This window comes from Brassica rapa, chromosome A07, assembly GCF_000309985.2.
Source record: "Brassica rapa cultivar Chiifu-401-42 chromosome A07, CAAS_Brap_v3.01, whole genome shotgun sequence".
In the NCBI taxonomy this organism is placed as follows: domain Eukaryota; kingdom Viridiplantae; phylum Streptophyta; class Magnoliopsida; order Brassicales; family Brassicaceae; genus Brassica; species Brassica rapa.
Genome location: NC_024801.2, coordinates 5,708,195 through 5,727,377, shown reverse-complemented (window position 1 = coordinate 5,727,377; position 19,183 = coordinate 5,708,195). Strand labels below are relative to the sequence as shown.

General features: G+C 42.4%; 1 protein-coding gene across 1 annotated transcript in view; it reads left to right on the top strand.

The window, feature by feature from the left end:
- The window catches only part of LOC117126544, a 391,277-nt gene that overhangs the window by 284,141 nt on the left and 87,953 nt on the right, over positions 1–19,183 (top strand). The gene's annotated exons all lie outside the window — the stretch shown is intronic.

The window sequence follows — 19,183 nt, the reverse complement described above, 5'->3', positions numbered from 1 at the left end:
ATCACTTAAGACGAGACAAGAAGAGGTAGACAGATCGCCGATGAACTGCCAAACGCCACACAATTACAATGAATAGATCTGTCACCTCAACCACCAGATAATCTTTCCCAAAGTGGTGACTCCTCAACTTCCCTGCTGAAAACTGAATAAGCAGAGAAGCATAACCGAACAAAAGAAAGCAGAACAGCCCTCTCCAGACAGAGGTGAGGAGCACCGACCACGGAGAGCTGGAACGAGCTAAGGCGAAGAGGAGTGGCAGCTGCAAGTCGAGAAAGAATATAAGAAGAACTTATTAAGCACTCACAATAATGTTTACAAGTTATGGGAATATAAAATAACATAATAGTATTTAACACTTTCGTACTATTATTAAATTAAGTTCCCGACACAACATATTTCTGGAAACACACACAACAAAGAATTACAATACAAAATAACACCCAATTAACATATATTGCAGCATCCATAATTACTATGTATAGTAAATTCACATGAAACATATAAAGTTAGTCTTATATAAGTTAAGAAAAAAAGAACAAGAGAAAGTGAGTAACTCCTAGAGAAAAATAAAGGAATCAGTATTATATAAATGAAAAGAAACACAAACAAAAATAATGTACGATAATTATAAACTGTATAAAATAATTCTTTTTTTAACTATAAACAAAACCGGTGAGAAAGAAAAAGAAATTTAAATTTGATAAACGCTGGTTGGATAATTAAGAACTAAAGCAAGTCATTTTGGAAGGTTGGAAGTCAGAGGATTTGCCACCAGAAGCTAATATAATGAATCATATTGCCAGTTGTAGAAAGGCATTGAGTCAATGGAGGAGACAAAACAATGTGAATACAGAAAAGCAAGTGGAGGAGCTTAAAGAAAAGGTGGAGGATCTATATTCAAATGATGATGCTACCTCTGAGGAAATAGCTGACGCGCTTAAGGAACTAACTACTGCTCTTAAGGCAGAAGAGATGTTTTGGAGACAGAATAGTACGGTTCTCTGGTTAAGGGAAGGTGATAAGAACTCTAAATATTTTCATGTGCTGGTGAAGCAGAAAAGAGCGAGGAATAGGATCACACAACTTCTAGACGAGAATGGAAACGTGGTGGAGGATGAGGAAGGATTAGTAGCCAATGCTACTAGCTATTTCAGGCAAATTTTTGAGTCTTCAAACCCGGAGGATATAGACGATGCTTTGACAGAGGTATCAACATCGATTACTGGGGCAGTAAATGAGGACCTCACAAGACTAGTAACTGAATGGGAGGTAAAACTGTCTCTTTTCGCAATGCACCCAGAAAAAGCCCCAGGGCCAGATGGAATGACGGCTCTTTTCTATCAGAAGTTTTGGGATATTGTCAAAGAGGAATTAAGTCTTATGGTTAATCAGTTTCTTTTCGAAGGAACAATGGCGCATGGATTAAATGATACTAATATCTGCCTAATTCCACAGACGGATAAGCCGAAAGAGATGACAAAATTTAGACCTATCAGCATGTGCAATGTCAGTTATAAAATAATATATAAGGTCTTATGCCAAAGATTGAAGAAGGTCCTCCCACAACGGATATCAGAAACCCAGTCAGTTTTTGTTGCAGGGAGACAGATCACAGATAATATCATGATAGCTCTGGAGATGTTTCACGCTCTAAGAACCAAACAAGGTAGACAAGTCAAGAGAATGGGCATAAAGACGGATATGAGTAAAGCATATGATATGATTGATTGGTCATTCATTGACGCTGTCATGCGGAATATGGGTTTTTCAGAAATATGGATTGGCTTGATTATGAGTGTATTACCTCGGTCAAGTACAAAGTACTCATGAATGGAGAGGCAAGGGGAAATATTGTTCCAGGTAGAGGTTTACGTCAAGGAGATCCTCTGTCTCCTTTCATATTTATTCTATGCACAGAAGCGCTCTTTAGCCTTCTTAATCATGCAGAGAATCAAGGGAAGATAACGGGCACGCGAGTCGCATGCGCTTGCCCCTCGGTATCACACCTTCTCTTTGCTGATGATAGCCTTTTCTTTTGTAAGGCAGAACCCTGTGAATATGAAGAAGTTATGAAAGTAGTCACGAAATATGGGAAAGCATCAGGACAATGTATTAACTTTCATAAATCCTCATTACTCTTTGGTAAGAGGATTTTTGCTAATGATCGACAGCTGATTAAAGATACACTTGGTATCCAAAATGAAGGGGGGATGGGATCCTACTTAGGAATTCCAGAGGATATTAGTGGATCCAAGTGTAGGCTATTTGTGTTCTTGAAAGAAAAACTACTACACAGAGTGAATGGATGGACAGGTAGATATGGCTATCAAAAGGTGGAAAAGAAGTTCTAATAAAATCTATCCTGTTAGCTCTTCCGACATATGTCATGTTCAGTTTCTACTCCCTTTGGAGATATGTGAAAACCTTGCGAGTGCCATCGCACAATTCTAGTGGAGTTCAAATCCACCAAAGCATGGGATCCACTGGGCTAAATGGGAGAAGATGTGTGCCCCTAGAGAGGAGGGAGGTATTGGTTTTCGCATGATCCACGAATTTAACCTTGCCCTTCTGGCGAAACAGCTTTGGCGTCTTGTACTATTCCCAGATTCACTAGTGGCGAGAGTTCTTCGGGGAAGATACTATCGATTGAGTTTGCCTTTGCGAATCGGTGCAGTGGATAGTCCATCGTATGTGTGGATGAGTTTCATACCGGCAAGAAAACTTTTACTCTTGGGCATCATGAGTAAAGTGCACCCAAGTTAATGTTTGGCAAGATCCATGGATTCCTTCGATTCCAGCAAGACCGGCGTGCCCAGAGCCCCATTAGTTAATCCAAAGATGTTAGTCAGTAATCTTATCGATTTTGAATCAAAGGAGTGGGATACTCGAATACTAGATCAATATGTAGAACGAGAGGATATATCTATTATTCAGAGTCTGGCCATAAGCCCTACTCATCGACGCGATAATTCTCCACTCATGAAAGACTGTGTATGCAATGTTCTCCACTCATGAAAGACTAAACTGTGTTAATAATTTGATTGATATAGTTTGTGGTGTTGGAGACTTATTGTTTGTTTGTTTTTAATTTGTTACTTGTACTGTTGAGATTACATTAATTATATTAAGGTTATCGAGAGTACTTTTGTTTCTGAATATTTTTTCTCCAGTCTGGTAGTGTAAGTTGTGTATATTAAGTAATATTATTTTATTCTTATTATGTTGATTATATGCTTTTTTTTTAATTTTAAACTTGTTGCTTTTATCGGACCTTTAAAACAAATACATGAAGACTTGTAGAAATAACTATAAAATGAGTGACAATTAGTATTTGGGCTATAATGGCTTTTAAACGAATATATGTATTTTTCATAAGAAGACAATAGCATTGGTCTGTTGACATTGAGCATGTAAGCTATTTTCATAAGACAAGAGGAGTGAGCAAGTGGAGATGTTCTTGCCTCCTTTGTGTCTGTTGGGATTGTGTCTTGTATCTCCTGGTGTGACGGTGTTTGTTTCTCTTTTGTTTGATGGGTAATATGTAAACAAAAATCATTGTTATTTGTATTTATCAGAGTTTGTAACTTACTCTGCTTTTTTGTTTAGGTAATTTTACTGATCTTGGTAGTTTGTAAATTGTTAAACAGCTGGCCGTTTAGTTTGTATTTGTTTAGTTGTCTCAATGTATGTGTCGTTGAGTTTTTGTTGAGTTTGATTGGTTTGGTATACTTATTTTGAAGTTTATTTGTAAGACTAGACAAAAAGAGAGGTGATCATTAATGATGCATCTTTTTGAGATTCTAGTTTTTGGTGTTTTGATTGTTTGAGTTATTGTGATTTCTTTTAAGCTGTAAAATAAAGATTTATGTAAAATTAGATTGATAAGAAAGGGAGATAAATAGACAACCACAAATCTTGGGTATGAAATATTTTTTATTATTGATGTTAGCACAATATAGACAATAATATAAAGGAAATTATGTGTTGATTTTTTCTTAGGGATCAATGAAGAGACGAATAACGACTCGAGCTGTTTCTTTGGTGAGATTAGTGCCGTGGACATAACATATTTGCCCAACCACATCTGCGAGTTTAAATATCAGTTATGATATCAAAACATAATATCAACCCAGATGCAACATGATAATATACTTGGGAGTTCTAGGTTTGTGTTCGCAATCACTTGGAGATTGTCGAACAGTCTAATCTTAACTGGAGATAGATCTCCGGAGCACCCGTGATGACTTTAACAATAATGGTTAGTGAGATAAAACAAATTAGGAATGGATGATCAGTTATCTTGTACATGCTTGAGCACCTAGCAACCTCAAAACGATAGACTTTCACAATGGAACCTGCTTTCAAAAGATGACATGTAAGGATTAGCACGTCCGACGGGAGTAAACCCATGAATCACGGAATCTGCAAATAATATTATTCAACAAAGAATCAGGAAATCAATTAAAACAGTCATGTTAAATAAGTGTGATAGATCGAAGATTAACTTACGTTTTCATCAAGGAAGAGAACCGTGATTCCGACAAACTCCCTGTCTTTCTTGAAGTTCATGAATCCCAGAAGCGAGGAAGCCAGAGGCTATGCTCTGACTACTACGACCAAGACGGAGATACTCGAAGGTTGCATGACGGACGCCGGAACGCCGGTTTGACGAACTGGAGAGGCAGAGAAAAACATTTTCTAGAAGATGGTTAAATCTAAGAGGAATCAATGAGTTTTGTGCATATGCAGATTGGGTCATCAAAGATGAGAATCATATATGGGGTTTATAGAGGGGCTACAAATCAGGAACATTTATGATCAAATGATTTAAGATGTGGACATGAAGAGTTCACCGGTGAAAGAATATATTACGAACAGATAAAGGCCCAACTTTGTAACTCAGACTTGTTTGAGACAATGATGAAAAGAACTTAAACTCATGTTAAACGACAACAGTTTACAATATGGGAAAACTAGATTATGGGGGAGAAAATTTTAATTTTTCTCGGTTTATTTAATTATGGGGGAGTGAGAGATAAAACAATGTTACTGGTTTTTGTGGTTTTGGTTTTATGTTTATCTCTAACTCTTGAACTTGCATATTTTGAACCTTCATTTCAGTTTAATGCACATATTATTCAGGATATATGTGTTCGAATGTGTGTGGTTGTTTGAGTGGATCTGTGCAGGTACTTGAGAGGAATCCAAACTAAAAGGGGGAGATTGTAGATGCAAAGATCAGATAGATGTTCTGATACAGACACAAGTACATCAGTGAATAGAGCAGAGTCTGTAACAGTGAAGTGTACGTGCGGATGAACAAGTCAAGATGAAGATTGCGACTTAAGGAATGGAATGCGGACCAAGGCGAAGTTAATACGAAGACATCTTGGGGAGCAAGCTTGAAGAGATTCACCTTGGAGAAGGGAGATCTCACGATGGGAAGTTTCTTAAAGACTTTGGACAGGTTTTAGGGTTGCCTTATTTGGGTAGATAGTGAATATTGGATAGATAGGCGTGGATAGCCGACTTGGCTGTATTGTATATATAGTCATACTCGACATGTGGATTAGGGTTGTCGAGAGAATTGTATTCTTAGCATAAAAGTGGAGTTCACTAAGCTTGTAAGCGAGTGAATAACACTAAGGGCTAAGGGGTAGAGGTTCTAGAGATCTTGTATTCGATCTTAGGACGTGTGAGGCTAGGGGAGCAAGTCAAGAAGGGTCTTGATCTTGTTCGGGTTCTGTTTAAAGAGAGACTTGTAAGTTCACTTTAAAAGAATACTAGTAATAGCACATATCTTTGTAAAGATATTTTCTGGTGTACTCTCTGCTTTACTTTGTGGGTTAGTTCTTGCATTTACATTGGCCACCTCTAGTAATAACTCATACGGTTAAACTCTTATATACTTTTGTTTTAAATCTATTTGTTTTTACTGAGACAAATAATAAATAATTAAAAATAATAATGCTTTACATAATTAGAAGTTTACATGTTACTTTATTCATATTTCGGTGGTTATCACTTCTGAGTGTAATATTATTCTTTCTCAATATTTATCTCAAATTTTTGTTTAGTCTATAAATATTTTAAGTTTGTATAGTAATGCTTTTATCTTCGTTTGAAAATCAATTAAAAATATTGAGTTACTTAATTATTTTATCTATGCAAAACAATTACAAAGGCCATTTTAAAATATTTTTTCTTATTTTCAAATTTGTTTATACTTTTTCCTAGCATAAATAGAAATTTGTTATAGTTTAGAACTATTTTTTTGCTAATTTAATTATTAGTTGTTTGTAATGTAATGATGCTGTTTTTTTGTCAACAATAATATTATTTAATAATTTTGATGTATTTTTGAAAAATGATTTTATTTTTTTCTTTTTTGTTTCGGGCAGCTATAAAAGCTCGCATGACTCTGATGGAAATAAATAAATCCCATACAACTATCATAAGCAGATTTGAAATTCGGACTATGCAAACAAATTGTAAGAAATTCCGGATCTTACTAATCTTTCCTACTTGTTTAGTTAATCCGAGTAAGTAACAATTAAAGATCACATTCGCCATCCAATATCGATTTACTGTAGACTATGAAGCGCTTGAAAGGAAGGAGAGATAAAGTGAAGAAGATCCTAGCCTGAGGAACTCCTTTACCAGAGCAAACCTTCTTCACAAGAAAGATTGGTTGAAATGGAAATAATTTGCCTTTTGGTCTCAGTACCTGCATGAAATGAGGAAGAATCATCCTGTTCAGATTGATCAAACAATCCACCAAGTATTGGGATTGTCTAATCCAATGCAGGCCGTTGCAGAGAGAGAGAGAGAGGAAGAAACACTTCAAAGACCCTTGCACCTAGCACATTCTGGCGCTTTATAAAAACTAGAGAGAATTTCTTTACAATCGCCCAAAAAAAAACCACAAATTACAAAATAGATTGCAGACACGGAGAACACACAAAGAAGACACATGAATGCACTGTGCAGATCAGTTAATGAACTCACTAGAAGATAACACCGAAGAATTGAAAAGTGTGACAACCCATCCCGCTCACTCGGAACCCAGCACACAGCCTTGCATGGCACCGACCCTAACCCCTCATCGTGGGAGGAAACACATCCACATCCACCGGAAGGTTATTTGTGCGCTTGGCGTTACTCGATCCCAAGACTTCACGCTTTAACAACACTCCTCTAGGATGAGTTGTCACCAATTGATCTGCAGATCAATTGGTGAAAACTCATCCTAGAGGAGTGTTGTTAAGCGACTTTTTTTTGTGACAACCCGTCCCGCTCACTCAAAACCCAGCTCACAGCCCTGCAGGGCACCGAACCTAACCCCTCACCGTGGGAAAAAATGCCTCCACATCCAACGGTAGGTTATTGGTGCGCTTGGCGTTACTTGTGAGTGAGGCCAAATAACGGGGAAAGTCAAGCATGATTGGGCTGGATTAGTGAAAGTATCACACCCATATCTTGCTTAACAGAGACGGCATGAATTCACATTGCCTTCATCAACAAGAAACACTCAAAAGGCCAATGCAAATCTCAGTCCCAAGGATCGAATCCAAATGTCTTACAAAATTGTACTAAAACGAATAGGAAACGCTTAAAACCAAATCACCAAGTCTTAAAATGAAATAACTTAAATAAAACCAAACAACCCGAAAACCAGCACCACACCGAGATGACCACTCCTGCACTTCCTCGAACTCACCTGAAAAAGAAAGGATGGCTGAGTATTTCGACAAATACTCAGTGAGGGAAGCTCTAGGAGACCCAAAATCAATCACCAACAATCATCACACAACATAGCTTAAGCATGTAAATTAAACATTCAGTAAATCGAAAGCAAACAACAAGAAACGAGGATAAACCCCGACGGTGCCAACATAAGACTAACGCCACATCACGCTGTCTCCACGCCTCTCATGTTGTCGTGTGAGAACTTGCCACATCACGCTGTCTCCGTGAGTTCCACACCTTCACGCGATCACGCCACATCACGCTGTCTCCACGTGATCCGGGCCACCACATTCACGCGGTCACGCCACATCACGCTGTCTCCACGTGATCCGTGTTACTACATTTTTACTTCACATACAGGCACGGCGCATGTCCTCTCTGGCGATGAATCATGCCAACTCAAACGATTGCCACATGACCCAACAAGAAACGATGTAACGCCCGAGACATACATATATGTCATTCCACCACGTTACACCGGCACACATAGGCCTTAAGCCTTTCTCTAACTCATTTACATCTCCCAATTATATAGATATCATACTCTTATACAATAACCCAAATCAATACAATCATCACATTCAATCCTCAAACATCATTCAACCATATTTTAACAATCTTAGCAATAGATCTATGTTTTTCACACATCAAGCATCAAGATATTTATATATATCATATGTATATTTATTTATATTAGTAGATCTATAGAAAGTAACAAGTATGGATGAATGATCAACCTAGACACTTCTACCATGATGAGATAATGATAGAAGGAGATAGAGATTGCAACAAGCCCTCACCTTAGCCTAGATCTGCGATATGAGAGAGTTGATGTAGATCTGAGTTCTACGGGTCCTTACTAACCAGATCTACAAGAACAAGGGTTGGTTTCCACCCAAACCCTAGATCACAGATCAAGAAGAAGAAGAGATAGGAGAGATCTAAAAGAGAGTGTTTAGGGTTTCCTTACCCTCACTAGTTGCTGGATCTAGAAGAAAAAGAGTAGAAGACTCAAGGAAACGACGAGAAGGAATCGAAACACGGCGAGATCTCCGCTTCGGTGAGATTACACGGTCGCTGGCGGTGCTACGGTGACTCGCGGTGGCTCCGGTGGTGGTTTGGTAGCCGGCGGCTCCTCTCTCTCCAACTGGGCAGGGCTTCGCTAGGTCTTGAGTCTCTGGAGAAAATCTTAGGGGCTGCCTTGTAACACCCCCGAACCGTTCTAGGCATAGGTCAAACCACCGGCCAACAATCAAACAAGAACATGACCGACGGCCCGACCGTCTACCAAGGCTCAGAAGCGCTACAAGACGGGTTAACGGGCAATCCAGCGAAAGTTACAAAAAGTGCAATTCGTAACTAGGCCAGGCCGCCCACTAACATGTCCCGTCAGAGCAAAGCCTAAGGCTTCTCAACCCGTACTCCAATCTGACGTTGTGTTAGCTCGGACAAGCTAATATCAGAACAACAAGGCAGTTTCACAAAACATTCGCTTTATTTATCTTATATAATATCTGGTTTACAATACACAAAATATTATACAAGTGGTGGCATGCCAAGAAAGCGAAAGTACATACTTATAGTCTGAAAGCGTCTTAAGCAAAAAGATGCAAATCTACACCAGCCAGCCTAGCCTCCCGCGCTTTCTACGAGCTCACTACTGGTCACCTGAAAACAACAACGAGTGAGGAGTGAGTAATCTAGCATTACTCAGCGAGTTACAATCCCCCACTAACAAATACAACCCCTCGCTATCCCACCCCAAACAATCTAAAGCGAGAGGTTCACCTAACAACACAATTTAATAACAATGAAGCAATATTCGAAATACGCAGCGGTAAACCATAGCAAGATAACTAGCATTACGCTAATTACTAGCTTATCACCAAACTCAAACTCGATTTAAACCAGGGTTTAACAACCCAAAACACGATATAATATATATAACAAACTCGGGCCCTGGTGACGTTAGGTTCCTCCTTCACTATCGGCAATATCCTATCTCCCTACCACAAAGGCCGGAAGAAGGAACTTTCAACCGACCGCGGCCCACAGTCCTTCGGGTCACCGCGCGACAGCCCACAGTCCTTCGGGTCACTGCCCCATTACACCGTCGTGTAATACTCAGCCATAGTACATGACACCGTTCGTCTGAGTCTTCCCGATCCAGCGAATAAGGGGTTTCCTTGAACCCGCCGGGTACGAGGTCTGAAGGAACACTAACTCACCCCAATATGCCTAGCATTGTGGGTTACACAAATGCTATCGGCCAATATACGATTAATACTAAACCCGGTAAAAATAACACAAGGTTTCAAGTAATAATCACAACACAATCAACCACATTCCAGAATCTAGCATAAAGACTAATTCCAGAATACCTAACTATCCACAACTTAGCGATATCATCTAAGCATTCTGCATTCGCTAACTAACCAATCAACCTAACCATTAGCATGCTACTACGGTTCTCAAGCAATAACTAAGCATGCTATCAACTTAAACAACATAACCTCAATTATTAACTACTCAAACCGTTACTCAGTTAGACCTGGCCTCCTGCCATGATCCAACTTCCAAGTAACGGGACCCTGCATAAAAACAACTCAGCAATCAATTGATTATAACTCACAGTTTTTGGTTGACCGTGGCCTTGACCCCAAACCCGACTTCTGTGATCCGAACCCTTTCCCGACCTTCACAAGTAGACCCACGTCTGGACTGATCTTCACTTGAACTGGTCTCCACTAGAACTGATCTCTCTTCACTTGAACAGAATCTTCTCCAAGTGCTGACTCAAAATCGGCAGAGTAACTGTTCTCGAAAACTGCCTAAATCGCTCGAAAACTATCGAAACTCGATCTTTCTTTCTTTGCTTTCTCTCTCACGTTTTTCTCTGAGTTTCAGGTGTGCTGGATGGTTTAAAATGAGCTGGGGTCGTGGGGTTTATATAGGATGCAGCAACCAATCAGAACAAGCCGTGTGGCAGCCCGTGTGTCGCCTCGCATGGCTCCGGACGCATGCGTCGCGGCACCTCGTGCTCCACATGTCTGATGGCATGACCAGGACATCATGCAGAGTGACACCATGCCCTCCAGATGTCTGATCCACGGCCTGACCTCATCCAGATTGACACTCAGCGCACACATGTCGCTCAGCATGCTCCGATCGCAGGTTTCGCGGCACCTCGTGCTTCTGGGTGTCAATCAGCATGCTGTGCTCTCCTGGGCTTCAACACCTCCTGCTTCCCTTGCCACATACCATGCCAGGCAGGTTACATCACGTCCTTATCTCATAGATAAGGCCAGCTCGAGCTTCTCGGTCCATTCGACTGATTTCGACCCTTCCGATGAATTTTCGTCCCGCGATCAATCCCGAATATTTTTCTACGCCCGTTCTGATGAGATGAATATTTTTAATAAACTCCAAGTGAATCCTGACCTTGATGGAAAATATTTCTCGAGCCTCCGGCTTCCTCGAAAAATCGATAATACCAAAATTAGGGTTTTCGCCCAACTTTGGGTTTTCCCGTCGTGCTTCAATCCCGTCGTGCTTGCTTCCCGTCCTGCTTAATTCCCGTCCTGCTTCCGACTTATAATGTCTTCAGAATAATATTTTACTGATACGAAGATATTCTGAGAAAACTTCGCGATGAAGAAACGTCAATCTTCAAAAACGTCGAGCTTCTAAACCGTCGTGCTTCAAAAATGTGATTCTTCCAAAACTGCCGTCTGATCAATCTAACACTTTTCTAACCATGGTCCAGCAGCTTATGGTTCACCCATGATCAATTCTTCGACCATCCATTGCCCGCGGTACAACCACTAAATAATAATATTTTTTTTTTTTTTTTTTTTTTAAGGGTTTCTACATTCTCCCCCCGTTAACAGAATTCGTCCTCGAATTCTAAGGCTCTGAGGGGCCTCCTTCTTCATTACAACGTCCTCTCGGAATAACTCCGGGTGATCGGTTTTAAATCTCGCTTCATCCTCCCAAGTAACATGAATCTTGTTTTGTCTTCCCCAGAACACTTGTACTTGAGCAATCTCACGATTTTTGAGCTTCCGAATACGCCGTTCTCCTAATCTGATTGGTCCTTCCGGATACGTAAGGTTTGTCTCCAACTCCTCGATTCTCTCGGGCTCAACAGCACTTGGATCCCGTATATGTTTCCGAAGCATGGAAACATGGAATACTGGATGTAGATGCATATCTGCTGGCAGATCCAATCGGTAAGCTACCTCACCAACTTTCCCGATGATCTTGTACGGACCAATGATACTGACCGCAAGTTTCCCGACCTTGCCAAATCTGTCCTTCCCTTTCTGTGCAGTAACCTTCAAATAGACCCAATCTCCTATCTCAAAAGTTACTTCTCTTCTTGACTGGTCTGCGTACTTCTTCTGACGGTCTTGAGCCTTCTTCATGTTGGCCTGAATCGTCTCCAGTTTAATCATGGTCTCCTGAACAATAGGTGACCCAAACATTCTTCTTTCGCCCACTTCCGTCCAACACATAGGCGTCTTGCATGGCCTTCCGTATAATGCTTCATAAGGTGACATCCCTATGCTCGAATGATGACTGTTGTTATACGAGAACTCAACCAACGGTAAATGCTTCTCCCAAGTTCCTGCCCAATCGAGAATACACATCCGCAGCATGTCCTCGATGGTCCGAATGGTCCTTTCCGTTTGGCCATCTGTTTCTGGATGGAACGCCGTGCTTCTGTACAGTTTAGTTCCCAAGGCTTCTTGCAGTGCTTCCCAGAATGATGCCGTGAACCTTGGATCGCGATCTGAGACGATGTCTGAGGGTACACCATGTAACTTCACGATTTGGTCGATGTACAGCTCGGCCAAAACTTCAACTTTATCAGTGTCCCGCATAGGCAACAAGTGTGTGACCTTGGTTAACCTATCCACAATCACCCATATCGAGTTGTTCGATCTACCTGGAGCAGTAGGTAATCCGGTGATGAAATCCATGGAAATAGAGTCCCATTTCCATTGAGGTATCGGAAGACTCTGCAACAATCCTCCTGGAACTTGATGTTCCACCTTGACTTGTTGACAAGTTGCACACTGAGCAACCCATTGTGCTACTGATCTCTTCATGCCCGGCCAATGATAGTATCTTCTCACGTCTCGGTACATCTTCGAACTTCCAGGATGGATACTGAGTAAAGAATGATGTGCAATCCTTAGTATCTCATCTCTCAGCCCTTGTCCTTTAGGAACCGTGATCCTCCCATTAATTAGCAAGGTTCCGTCCTCCGCCAAGTAGTATCCCGCATTATTTGGCCCGGCTTGTCCTTTGAGTTCTTCAGCAATCTTCAGTAACTTCTCATCCTTAAGTTGTTCTTCTCGAATTCTCTGAATCAAGCTGGCCTGATTCACCGCTTGAAGTCCCAATGGCTCGCTTGTCTGCCCTTCCAAAACGACCAACTTCACTTGTTTCAACTCCTGGTTCAATAGCTCCACTTCTTTCTCTAAATCTGCGTCCAACTTTCTTCGACTTAAGGCGTCCGCAACAACATTCGCTTTACCAGGATGGTAGCGAATCCGTATGTCGTAGTCTGCCACAAACTCCATCCACCTACGCTGGCGCAGGTTGAGATCTGGCTGAGTGAAGAGGTATTTAAGACTTTGATGGTCCGTGTATACCTCCACTTCTTCTCCATACAAGTAAGATCTCCAAATTCGCAAAGCGAACACCACGGCCGCTAACTCCAAGTCATGTGTACTGTAGTTATCCTCATGCTTCCGTAGTTGTCGCGAAGCATATGCAATGACTCGCCCATCTTGCATAAGAACACAACCTAACCCAACGCGTGAAGCATCCGTGTAAACCGTGTAAGGTTTACCTTGCTCGGGCAAAGCTAACACAGGTGCGGTCGTGAGAGCTTCCTTCAACTTCTTGAATGCCTCTCGGTTTCTTCCACCCATAAGAAAGGAACTCCTTTACCGGTAAGTTTAGTTAAAGGCTTTGCAATGGAGGAAAAGTCCTTAACAAACTTCCGATAATAGCCCGCAAGTCCGAGAAAACTCCTCACTTCTGTCACAGTGGTAGGTCGAGGCCATTCTCGTATGGCTTGGACCTTTTCTGGATCAGCAGCCACGCCCTCTCCTGATACTATGTGACCCAGAAATCCTATCTCTCTCTTCCAAAACGAGCACTTGCTGGACTTGGCAAATAGCTTCTGATTCCGTAACCTCTCCATAACCAGTCTCAGATGCTCTTTGTGCTCTTCCTTACTTTTCGAGTACACCAGGATGTCATCAATGAAAATGATCACGAACTTGTCGAGATAGTCGTGAAACACTTCATTCATCAAACGCATGAAAGCCGCAGGCGCGTTTGTGAGACCAAAGGGCATAACTACAAACTCGTACTGCCCATACCTCGTCCGAAACGCCGTCTTCATAATGTCTGACTTGGCAATAGGAATTTGGTGATACCCTGATGCCAAATCAATCTTCGAAAACCAACTAGCTCCCTTTAGTTGGTCTAACAACTCGTCTATCCTCGGAAGAGGATACTTATCTTTTATCGTGATGTTGTTGATACCACGATAATCGATACACAACCTCATGCTTCCATCCTTCTTCTTCACAAATAACACAGGAGCTCCCCAAGGTGAAGAGCTCGACCGGATGAATCCCTTTTCCAATAGATCTTCCAATTGTTTCTTTAGCTCGGCTAATTCCGCAGGTGCCATCCGATATGGTGCCTTAGCTATAGGTTTTGCTTCAGGCTCCAAAGTAATGGTAAAGGGATTACTCCGAGGTGGAGGTAATTCCTTTAGTGGTGCAAAGATATCCTCAAACTCTTGGACCACTTCTATGTCTTCGACCTTAACTTCATCATTAGTGGCTCCTCCACTAACCGATAAGGTCACCAAATATACATCCCCGTCTTGAAACAAATCTTGTACTCTCATCGCTGCTACTAAAGACACGGTCATACTAGGACTGATTCCATAGTATACCATCTCTGGTCGTTTACCTCTGCCGAACAACAACCTTCCCTTTCCACAGTCGATCTGAACTCCGTAGCTCGATAACCAATCCATTCCAAGGATTACCTCGTACCCTTTCAAAGGCACGACTAACAGATCTGCCACAAACTCTTTGCCTTGAATGACCAATGGAACATTCTTGATACACTGATTTGCTTGAAGGGTTCGGTCTGCGGGGGTCAAAACGGCCACGTCTATCCTGTCAACCACAAAACAATCCCAAAACCGGGCAGCTACTTCAGGGGTCACAAAACTATGTGTTGCCCCCGAGTCGAACAATACATGTGTGGGTTTACCAGCAACATGTATGGTTCCTGCCACAGTAATCCAATCAACAATATCTTAATCACAAAAATACTAATCAAAATTCTCACAACCATCAATCATCATCCTAAATTTCTAAACGCGCAACCTAGCGATCAAGCAATCTATACCTAACCAGCATACTAACTAGATTCCAGCAACTAAATTTCCATTCAATAAAAAGAGGAGGTTAAGCACCCACAATACCTGTGATGGGACCGCTTGACGGTCCTGCATTGTCTGGGTTTTCTACACCTAAGGCATAAACTCTACCTCCTAGGTTTTGCTTCTTTGGTGCTGGCTCAATAGCTGGACGGCTAGGAGGAGCTCGGATTGCGAGAGGGGTCGCAGGGATTGGCTTGTTTGGACATGACGATGCATAATGGCCCTTCATACCGCAAGAGAAACAAGTAACATCTTCCATCCTTATAGATGAATAACCCTGCTGGTTACTCCGTTGTCTGTTGGGACAAAACTTAGAAATATGTCCCGGTTGATCACATATGTAACACACCACAGTGTTACCACGATTGTTGGCTTGGCCTCCAAATCCTCGCCCTTTTCCTTTGTAAGATCTTGGACCCTTGTTGAAATTTGGCCTTTCTCCTTGGCTAAACTTGGTGTGTCCACCAGAATGTGGTAAGGTCTTCCTTTCAGCCTCCAATACAGTTTCAACATTAACAGCTTTTTCCACTAGCTCAGATAAGCTGCTAAAGTTGCTTCCAGCTAAACGACTTCCAAGCTCCGGCTTCAATCCGTACATAAAGTTACGGATCATAGTTGCTTCATCTTCACGCCCATCAAAGACATGTCGCCTCAACCTTGTGAACTCAGATTCGTAACTCCTCACTGGCCTATCTCCTTGAACAAGGTTCATGAACTGGCGCTCCAATCGATGCTTTGCTTCTGGAGGAAAGTATTTCCTCTCAAACTCTCCCTTGAACGACTCCCATGATGTGATGTTGTGTCCACGCTGTCTGTCTATGCTGTCCCACCATCCTGTGGCGTCGCCTTCCAAGTAGTACACAGCGATCTTCTTCTTATACTCCTCCGGGCACTCCATGGCTTCAAAATTCTTCTCCATCATAGTAATCCACTTGTCGGCCTCAATAGGATCGGATCCTCCTTTGAACTTGTAGGATCCAATGTTCTTCATGGTAGATAATAGCTTGGAAACTTCAGGGGGTTGAGTACGCCTGCCTTGGTTACCAAGTGCCTCGGTCATCACGTCATGTAAAAGCTTCAAGGTGTTTTCGGTTCCATGATCTTGTGGTCTTTCGGTGGCACGGTTCTGATCTGGCCTTGGGTTTGATTGAGCGGATTGATCATGTTGATGTCTCTGGTCCCAATTACGACTTGGGCCAATACTCGCCAACTGTCTTCTCTCACTCTAGTCATGTTACCGTAAACAGGAAAAGATCTTGTTCTCTGCAGAGGGCTCCTATCGTGTCCAAACATCTCACTAATGCCATTTCCATTATCCTGATCTGATCTGTGACCCAATCCTCCGCCTGTCCAATCCATACCCTCTCCCCATATCCGACCTCGTCCATCATCACCTGTCCCGCGATTAGCCATCTGCACACAATAAAAAGGGTAAGTCATATTCCTACCACGGGAAGCGGCTGGTTTCCTAATCATCTTTTTGCGACTCCTTTGACTCGATAAAACCGTTAAAAAAAGCACTTGTGTCACGCATGGACGAAACCATGCTCTGATACCACCTCTGTAACACCCCCGAACCGTTCTAGGCATAGGTCAAACCACCGGCCAACAATCAAACAAGAACATGACCGACGGCCCGACCGTCTACCAAGGCTCAGGAGCGCTACAAGACGGGTTAACGGGCAATCCAGCCAAAGTTACAAAAAGTGCAATTTGTAACTAGGCCAGGCCGCCCACTAACACGTCCCGTCAGACCAAAGCCTAAGGCTTCTCAACCCGTACTCCAATCTGACGTTGTGTTAGCTCGGACAAGCTAATATCAGAACAACAAGGCAGTTTCACAAAACATTCGCTTTATTTATCTTATATAATATCTGGTTTACAATACACAAAATATTATACAAGTGGTGGCATGCCAAGAAAGCGAAAGTACATACTTATAGTCTGAAAGCGTCTTAAGCAAAAAGATGCAAATCTACACCAGCCAGCCTAGCCTCCCGCGCTTTCTACGAGCTCACTACTGGTCACCTGAAAACAACAACGAGTGAGGAGTGAGTAATCTAGCATTACTCAGCGAGTTACAATCCCCCACTAACAAATACAACCCCTCGCTATCCCACCCCAAACAATCTAAAGCGAGAGGTTCACCTAACAACACAATTTAATAACAATAAGCAATATTCGAAATACGCAGCGGTAAACCATAGCAAGATAACTAGCATTACGCTAATTACTAGCTTATCACCAAACTCAAACTCGATTTAAACCAGGGTTTAACAACCCAAAACACGATATAATATATATAACAAACTCGGGCCCTGGTGACGTTAGGTTCCTCCTTCACTATCGGCAATATCCTATCTCCCTACCACAAAGGCCGGAAGAAGGAACTTTCAACCGACCGCGGCCCACAGTCCTTCGGGTCACCGCGCGACAGCCCACAGTCCTTCGGGTCACTGTCCCATTACACCGTCGTGTAATACTCAGCCATAGTACATGACACCGTTCGTCTGAGTCTTCCCGATCCAGCGAATAAGGGGTTTCCTTGAACCCGCCGGGTACGAGGTCTGAAGGAACACTAACTCACCCCAATATGCCTAGCATTGTGGGTTACACAAATGCTATCGGCCAATATACGATTAATACTAAACCCGGTAAAAATAACACAAGGTTTCAAGTAATAATCACAACACAATCAACCACATTCCAGAATCTAGCATAAAGACTAATTCCAGAATACCTAACTATCCACAACTTAGCGATATCATCTAAGCATTCTGCATTCGCTAACTAACCAATCAACCTAACCATTAGCATGCTACTACGGTTCTCAAGCAATAACTAAGCATGCTATCAACTTAATCAACATAACCTCAATTATTAACTACTCAAACCGTTACTCAGTTAGACCTGGCCTCCTGCCATGATCCAACTTCCAAGTAACGGGACCCTGCATAAAAACAACTCAGCAATCAATTGATTATAACTCACAGTTTTTGGTTGACCGTGGCCTTGACCCCAAACCCGACTTCTGTGATCCGAACCCTTTCCCGACCTTCACAAGTAGACCCACGTCTGGACTGATCTTCACTTGAACTGGTCTCCACTAGAACTGATCTCTCTTCACTTGAACAGAATCTTCTCCAAGTGCTGACTCAAAATCGGCAGAGTAACTGTTCTCGAAAACTGCCTAAATCGCTCGAAAACTATCGAAACTCGATCTTTCTTTCTTTGCTTTCTCTCTCACGTTTTTCTCTGAGTTTCAGGTGTGCTGGATGGTTTAAAATGAGCTGGGGTCGTGGGGTTTATATAGGATGCAGCAACCAATCAGAACAAGCCGTGTGGCAGCCCGTGTGTCGCCTCGCATGGCTCCGGACGCATGCGTCGCGGCACCTCGTGCTCCACATGTCTGATGGCATGACCAGGACATCATGCAGAGTGACACCATGCCCTCCAGATGTCTGATCCACGGCCTGACCTCATCCAGATTGACACTCAGCGCACACATGTCGCTCAGCATGCTCCGATCGCAGGTTTCGCGGCACCTCGTGCTTCTGGGTGTCAATCAGCATGCTGTGCTCTCCTGGGCTTCAACACCTCCTGCTTCCCTTGCCACATACCATGCCAGGCAGGTTACATCACGTCCTTATCTCATAGATAAGGCCAGCTCGAGCTTCTCGGTCCATTCGACTGATTTCGACCCTTCCGATGAATTTTCGTCCCGCGATCAATCCCGAATATTTTTCTACGCCCGTTCTGATGAGATGAATATTTTTAATAAACTCCAAGTGAATCCTGACCTTGATGGAAAATATTTCTCGAGCCTCCGGCTTCCTCGAAAAATCGATAATACCAAAATTAGGGTTTTCGCCAACTTCGGGTTTTCCCGTCGTGCTTCAATCCCGTCGTGCTTGCTTCCCGTCCTGCTTAATTCCCGTCCTGCTTCCA